General features: G+C 40.1%; 1 long non-coding RNA gene across 3 annotated transcripts in view; it reads left to right on the top strand.

Annotated features, from left to right (window-relative positions):
* The first annotated feature begins 354 nt into the window (after positions 1 to 354).
* The window catches only part of LOC132368552 (uncharacterized), a 39,877-nt gene continuing 31,812 nt past the window's right edge, over positions 355 to 8,419 (top strand). For all 3 annotated transcript variants that reach the window (XR_009504121.1, XR_009504123.1, XR_009504122.1), the window contains exons 1-4: positions 355 to 843; positions 2,133 to 2,288; positions 4,763 to 4,874; positions 4,961 to 5,076. This is a non-coding gene — a long non-coding RNA (uncharacterized LOC132368552). The remainder of the gene's footprint in view (positions 844 to 2,132; positions 2,289 to 4,762; positions 4,875 to 4,960; positions 5,077 to 8,419) is intronic.

Here is an 8,419-nt window from a genome sequence, read left to right as displayed (position 1 = left end):
CGGCCAGGGCCTCAAGTGTCACGGCTTCCAGCTCCCTGGGGAGGGAAGTGGTCTTCACCTCCGCCAGGTGCCCCCTTCCCTGCGGGGCGCGGGGGAGGGAAGAAGGAAGGAGGGAAGAGAAGGAGGGGGAGGGGACATGGCAAAGAGAGAGGGAGGGGAGGGTAAGAAGGGAGAGGGAGGGAGTAAGAGTGGGAAGAGAGTGGAGGCTGGGAAAGAGGGAGAGCCGGAAGGGGAGGGGAGAGGTGGAGGCGGAGCGGAGGTGGGGGGAGGGAACGCGAGCCACGGGGGGGCGGGGCTCGGGGCGGGGGTTCCTGGCCGCGCCCTCCCGCCTGCCCCCCCGGAATTCTGGCCGGGCCCGCGGAAGTCGTACGAGGAGGCTGGTGATCGCTTGCGTACGTCGAGGGGAGCGCCAACTCCTGTTTCCCGCACGTCCCCGGGCGGCCTGGGGGACAGCTGGGGCGTCGCGGCCCGGGGAAGGGAGCGGAAGTCAGCGTTGAAGCCGCGGAAGGAGGGGCGGCTGGCGGAGGCCCCGCAGCCCTTGAGGCCGGTTTAGCTGCACTAGTGCCCGAACGCCGGTGTGAGGCTGGAGTGTGGCCGCGCCGTGCTTTCTGTAGAAGGCACTGGCCAAGAGCGCACCTAGCTTCTGGTGCTCAAGTCTGAATGGCGGGAGCCTGATGGCCCGGGGTTCAGTGTGACTCCTCCGATTCCCCAACCAACCTCTGCAAGGGGCTCCCATATCTGAGAGTGAGGTCTGCATTTCTGTGGTCCTCAAGTGGGAAACTGGCAGAAGAAGTGCGGGGGAAACTTCCAGGTTAAGGTGTGTGAATGCGAGCATGTACCGAGGTATGTGAGCCGGAGTGTGCATCCATGTAGAAGAATGTCTTTGTTCCAGGAACCCCTCTCCCCAAACTTATACCGAGTGGTGGGGTGAAAGCGAGGCATTGTGTCCGAAATTAAAAAGCGAGGAGGTCCCCTGGGAAGCCCTGTCTTCCAGTAGGACCGAAGTGCTAAGCATCTTTGAAGAATGGTCCAGACACCTTGCCTTCCTTCCTGTCCTGCCCGTGGTGATCTCCTGGGAAGCCTATCATTGAATAGTCATGTTTATTGCATTTGTTTTCCTTTCTTGCCTATTACTCTCTCTTCCCAACCCCAGGTAACAAGCTCATACTTTTCGTTTCTGCTAACACTTGATTGGATGTCTCCCCTTATTCTTTGACTCACCTGGGCTTTTGGACACCTCATAGAAGGCAGTGCTGAGTCCAGCTCTGGAGAAAGACTTTGATTGAATCTCAGCTCCACCTACTAACTAGCTCTATGCTTTGAGGCAAATTACTTAATCTCCCTACACTGCAGTTTCCACCACTGTGAAATGGAGATAATAATAATACTCACCTTACAAGGTTGACTGGAGGATACAATGAAAGGATTCATGTAGAGTTTATCTAGTCTTATCTGTCAGAGCCATGAGCCCCCTTTCTCCTAAGCTACCCTGGGTATCCCCTCTTATGCACCCCATTATTTTGCCACCTGATCCATTAAGCAGGCGGTTGCTTGACATGTTTTCTTTGTGTACATATAGGTGGATTGTTTCCTCAACCTGCTTTTTAAGTTCTTTAAACATACTGTCATTTCTATGTATACTCTGACACCAATTTGATACATTTCACATAGCTTGTGTTCAATAAATGTGGATTGAATAATTAATAAAATTTATCTGATACCTAGAGAGAGATTTTTCTAGAAAATTTGAAGTTATGAAAAAGGAAAACTCTTCATGGGGCAAGGTGAATAGAAAAAACTTAATAGATAAAGTTATCTTGTTAGGACCATAAAAAGGTATCATTATAGTAATTTCAATTATATAAAGAAAACTGTAAAAAAGACAATTGGAAGTGAACATGACAAAGTATAGAGTTGATGCTCTGCTGGAGTAGAATTATGAGTGTTTTTTTTTCTCCTGCTTTATACTTTTTAGTCCTTTCCATACTTTTCAGAGTATGTATTACTGTGTTACTTAGGAAAAGTACTTTATATAATTTAGGTTATACAAATGATCATATTTTGGATACTTAGAGATGGAAGGAAAAAAAATCCTGAGAATAAAGCAATAGTTTTCTTTTCTTCTTTTTCAGACCAGTGAATCTTTTCTGATTCGTGCTAGAAAATCAACTTATTAGTTTGAAGTATAAAGACATCTCCTTTTCAGTGACCAGAATACTTGTCTTGCCTATTTAGGCACTTCCTTTGAAGGATCAAGATCCAAGGCAGGGAATGAAAATCACAGAAGGGTTCGTATAAAATCCAGAGTCAAGGCAAAATGGTCTTAATGGTTATTTCAACCAAGCTGTAGCAGCTAGTGAATTTTTACCTTTCCAGTGATTTTCTTTTTTGGCTTAGAGATGCACCGGTGCCGTTCTGCTTGTATTACTGTAACACTTTTTTTTTTTTTTAATTAAAAATGCTTTATTGCTAAAAAATGCTAACCATCATCTGAGCCTTCAGTGAGTCATAGTCTTTTGCAGTAGTAACATCAAAAATCACTGATCACAGATCACCATGACAAATATAATAAAAATGGAAAACTTTGAAATATTGCGAGAACTACCAAAATGTGACCCAGAGACATGAAGTGAGTGAGCAAATGTTGTTGGAAAACACTTTTTTTTTAAATTTCAAACTTGCGATTTACTTCAAACAGAGTTACCTTCTGCTTTTATTGAAAATGAGGACAACAGCTTGATTTATTTGCACAGTTATTCTTTCATTCCACAAAAATTTACTAAGCACCTACCAAATGCCACACCCTGTGCTGATGCTGGGAATACCAATCAAGACCTTGTCCTTATCTTCCAGGAGGTTAGGGTCTCACTGATGGACATGCATATATAAATAATGATGTTATAGAGAATTATCACAGGAGCTTTGATACGTCCATGAGTAGGCAAACTTACAACAGCCAGTGGGACACGAAGGAGTAGCCAGTTGTAGTGGGGCAAGAGCACAGTGAGAAGGAGGAGACAGGAAAAGTTTCATAGAAAACTAGTTATCTGGGCCGATTACAAATCTTTAGCTTATAAGTGGGTAGTCCTTCCTGATGTGAAACTATTATTTTTTCCATACTTCGCCCTAATTATGTTATCTTATTATATTCTCTGATACATTAAGGGTATGCTTTGTGATTCCTTACTTGATAGGGGCAGTGAGTTTATAATTGTCAAGTCCTATTCCACCATATTCCAAGGACTGGCCAAAATTTAAAAATATATAAGTCCTTTTATTAGATATGATTGAGGCTTAGAAAACACCTTAAACCTTAAACTTTTTATTTTTACTTAAAGTGTATACATTCATTCCCCAGTCTTGAGGTGTTGGGCTTACTGTGGGTCCTCTGATTAAACTTACTCATAGTTTTTTCTTGCGTTAGTCCCACTTTTTAAAAAAAAAATTTTATTTATTTATTTTTGGCTGCGTTGGGTCCTTGCTGCTGTGCGTGGGCTTTCTCTAGTTGCGGTGAGCAGAGGCTAATCTTCATTGCGGTGCGCGGGCTTTTCGTTGCAGTGGCTTCTCTTGTTGCGGAACATGGGCTCTAGGCGCACGGGCTTCAGTAGTTGTGGCTTACAGGCTCTGGAGCACAGGCTGAGTAGTTGTGGCTCATGGACTCTAGAGCGCAGGCTCAGTAGTTGTGGCTCACGGGCTCTAGAGTGCAGGCTCAGTAATTGTGGCCCATGGGCTTAGTTGCTCTGCAGCATGTGGGATCTTCCGTGGTCAGGGCTTGAACCCATGTCCCCTGAATTGGCAGGCAGATTCTTAACCATTGCGCCACCAGGGAAGCCCTAGTCCCACTGTTGATTCATTGCGTTTAGGATTTCCAGCCTCTGTTTTTCTGTAGTGGAGACAGAACATAAAGACACTTGTAAAACAATTATAAGTGGGGAGTTTTTTAGGCTTTACAATTTTTTTCTTCATCTTTTACCGTTTTCTAGCTCACACTAATTTGACATCAATTTTTATTATTTATTTTTTAGTGACCTGCCTTTATAGAGTCTTTTCAGAAATCATTCAACTTCATTTTTATATCATTTTTCATGTCGTTTATTTGTTTTGAGTTTTTTTCTTTTGCACTCATTTCATTATTTTATGTAATAGACATCAACACATTTTAGAATAAATAACTTGATTCTAAGGGTGCAATTCAACTGTTCTGTAATGTTTCATTTAAAAAATGTTAGTCATGACCCAGTGAATTTATTTCAACCCAGTAAATTGATATGAAGACCTACAGTTTGAAAAATACTGTTTTAAAGAGTAGTCACCTAGCATTCAGTGCACCTGGCATCAGTGGGGGTTAGAGAGGGATAGAGAGTGAACGTTAATCCAGTTAGTTAGTTAAGCAGTGTTTCGTTAAGAGGGCTTCTACTATATTAAAATTTTGTTGGATTAAATTTCTGGGTCAACCACCAGGGTTTGGAAATCTCCTTGCACTCAAGTTTTGGATGTGTGGCTTGAGTTTTAAAGAAACCTGGCCTGGATCTAAAACTCTCAAGCTTAGAGTTAGTGCTAATGGCCCGCAGAGTTCATGTTATATAGTTAACCAACCATAACTGAGCCATTTAAAGGCCATTTTTATTATATCCTTTTCTACGGATAGAACAAGGAAGTTAATTGATAAAATGTCTAAGCTAATATAAGAAAACAGTTTTCCTAGTTTGTGACAATATCTGGGCTTCTAAGAACCTCCATTTAAGTCCTGTATTCTTTCCAGGGACACAGCACTTGAAAGATATTTGATGGTACCAGAAAAGGATATGGCAAGGAAGAATATTTAAGTTGAAGTCAAGGCCTTCCTTCTTGGTGGAGCTTCCCAGATAAAAAAGGTATTGGGGGCTATCCTGCCAGAGAGCATAGTAAAGGCAGGTGGGTATTTTCCTGGGTTGATAAATGTATTTACCCTGATCTGCAGGACTAGCTCTCAGAAGTGTACCCCTTTTCAAAATGCCTGTTGTTCACAGAAGATGTGGCCAGGGAAGGATGGACCATCTTTGGCAAAATATCTGGGAATACCTGCCTGCAACTCAGGTACCTCTATCCCCTTTTAAATGAGGGCACACAGTGTGATGTTCTTCGTTTTTGAGGATGTTAGGCCTGGAACCTTAGGTTTGGTGTGGAGATTGCTTGGAAATAGGGCTTGTAAGGGATATGCACTAGGCGTATCTCCTGGCTTCAAGAGCTCTTTTTCTAAACCCTGAGATGGAACTCCCTCTTGTAGATATAGAGAGAACACAATAATATCAGAGAGAGAAGCCAACCAGTTCTGCAAACAGGCCTAATGAGATAATCACAGTTGTGTAGTCCCCAAAACTCACATTGTCAGTGCAACTAGAGTGACGAGGTTCTCAGGGACTGATTCATGCTAGCCAGACTCACGGAAGTCTCTTGAACAGAATGCCAGTTCACAATGGGGAAATTCATCTCCAGTGATCAGGAGACTCCTGTTTGTTCTCCAGGACCCTCACTGCTAAATCCTGTGTACCTGGGGAACGATGCTAGTAACCAGAAAGTTGTTTGGTGATCTCAGAATCACATGAGAGAAGTGGATGGTCTTATGGGTTGAATTGTGTCCCCTCCAAATCCATATGTTGAAGTTCTAGCTCCTTGTACCTTGGAATGTGATCTTATTTGGAAATAGAGTCATTCATTGCAGATGTAATTGATTAAGATTAAGAGTAGGGTGGCCCATAATCCACTATAACTGGCATTCTTATAAATAGGGATGACAGAAAACTTAAGTTGTTATCAACGTAAAATATACTGTTATAGATGTAAGATGTTATATGTAAGCCTCATGGTAACCACAAAGCAAAAACCTATAGTAAATACAGAAAAGAGAAAGAGAACAGAATATAAGCACACCACTAAAGCAAGTCATCAAACGACAAAGGAAGAGAGCAAGAGAAGAAAGGAACAGACAGGGACTACAAAAACAGCCAGAAAACAATTAACAAAATGGCAATAAGCACATACCTATCAGTAATTACTTTAAATATCTATATAACTGGACTATATTCTCCAATCAAAAGACATAGAGTGGCTGAATGGATAAAAAAAAAGACTGACCTATATGCTGTCTACAAAAGACTCACTTTAGATGTAAGGACACACAGACTGAAAGTGAAGGGATGGAATAGTCCGTGCAAATGGAAACCAAAAGAAAGCTGGAGTTGCTATACTTATACCAGACAAAATAGACTTTAAAACAAAGACTAAAAGACAAAGAAGGGCATTACATAATGATAAAGGAGTAAATCCAACAAGAATTTATAACACTTGTAAATATTTATACACCAGCATAGGAGAACCTAAATATATATAGCAAATGCTAACAAATCTAAAAGGAGAAATAGATAGCAATACAATAATAGTAGGGGACTTTAATAACCCACTTAAATCAATGGATAGATCATCCAGACAAAAAATCAATAAGGCAACATTGGTCTTAAATGACATGTTAGACCAAATGAACTTAACAGATATTTACAGAACATTCCATCCAAAAGCAACAGAATATATTCTTCTCATGTGCATGTACATTCTTCTCTATCTATTTTTCAAGATAGATAATATGTTAGGTCACGGAATAAGTCAATAAATTTAAGCGGATTGAAATCATATCAAGCATCTTTTCTGACCACAATGGTATAAAACTAGAAATTGATTTTATGAAGAAAACTGGATAATTCACAAATATGTGGAGATTAAGCAACATGCTACTGAACAACAAATGGATCAAAGAAGAAATCTAAAGAAAAATTTTAAAATCCCTGAGACAGATGAAAATTAGGAATGTAACATATCAAAATTTATAGGATGCAGCAAAAATAGTTCTAAGAGGGAAGTTCATAGCAATAAATGCCTACCTCAAGAAACAATAAAAGTCTCAAATAAACAACCTAATTTTACACCTCAAGGAACTAGAATAAAAAGAACAAATGAAGCCCAAAGCTAGTAGTAGGAAGAAAATAAGATTAGAGTGAAAATAAATAGAGACTGAAAAAAAAAAAAAAAAAAAAAGAAAAAGAAAAAAGTAGAAAAGATCAATGAAACTAAGACCTGGTTCTTTGAAAAGATAAACAATGTTGACAAACCTTTAGCTAGACTCACCAAGAAAAAAAGAGAGAGGACTCCAATAAATAAAATCATAAATGAAAGAGGAGATGTTAAACTGGTGCCACAGAAATGCAAAGGATCATAAGAGACTACTATGAACAATTATACACTAACAAATTGGACAGCCTAAAAGAAATGGGTAAATTCCCAGAAACATAAAACCTACTAAGACTGAACCTTGATGAAATAAAAAGTCTGAACAGACCAATTACTGGTAAGGAGTAATCAAAATTCTCCCAACAAACAAAAGTCCAAGACCAGACAGCTTCATTGGTGAATTCTACCAAGCATTCAAAGAATTAATACCAATCCTTCTCAAATTCTTTCAAAAATAGAAGAGGAGGAACTCTTCCAAGCTCATTTTACGAGGCCAGCATTACCCTGATACCAAAACCAGGATTAAGGGTGCCGCAAGAAAGGAAAATTACCGGCCAATATACTTGATGAACATAGATGCAAAAATCCTCAACAAAATATTAGCAAACTGAATTCAATAATACATTAAAAGAATCATACGCCATGATAAAGGGGGATTTATTCCAGGGATCCACAAATCAGTCAATGTGATACACCACATTAACACAATGAAGGATAGATATCATATGATCATCCCATTGAAGGAAAGCATTTGACAAATTTCAACATCCGTTTATGATAAAAACTCTCAACAAAGTGGGTATAGAGGGAATGTACCTCAACATAGTAAAGGCCATATATGACAGGCCCACAGCTAACATCATACTTAAAGGTGAAAAGCTGAAAGCTTCTCCTCTAAGATCAGGAACAAGACAAGTGTGTCCACTCTTGCCACTTTTTAGTCAACATAGTACTGGAAGTCCTAGCCAAACAATTAGGCAAACAAAACAAAACAAAACAAAACCCAAATTGGAAAGGAAGAAATAAAAATGTCACTATTTGCAGATGACATGATATTACATCTTCCTTCTTCTGTTTATGTGTTCTTTTTTCTGATAGGGCAGTGCCATGTATCATATCTCAATTTTCTTTGCCATACTCCAGTTATGTCTTACAGTACACCTGGGTTGCTCCTGCCAAGCATTTACACGTGCTATCCAGACTATTCTGTTTTAGTTAATGGAAGAATCAGCTGCAGGCTGCTGATTAAAAGAGACAAATGAACACACCAATAAAAAGCAGATTTGTGACCCCTGCCTCTCGAAATTTTGATTTGTAAGTTTATGGTGGGACCCAAGGATAATCATGTTAAATAAGCATCATAGGTGCTGTTAACCTC

This window comes from Balaenoptera ricei, chromosome 7 (assembly GCF_028023285.1).
Source record: "Balaenoptera ricei isolate mBalRic1 chromosome 7, mBalRic1.hap2, whole genome shotgun sequence".
Taxonomy (NCBI): Eukaryota; Metazoa; Chordata; class Mammalia; order Artiodactyla; family Balaenopteridae; genus Balaenoptera; species Balaenoptera ricei.
Note: the sequence above shows the minus strand (reverse complement) of the source record. Positions and strands in the feature narration are given on the sequence as shown.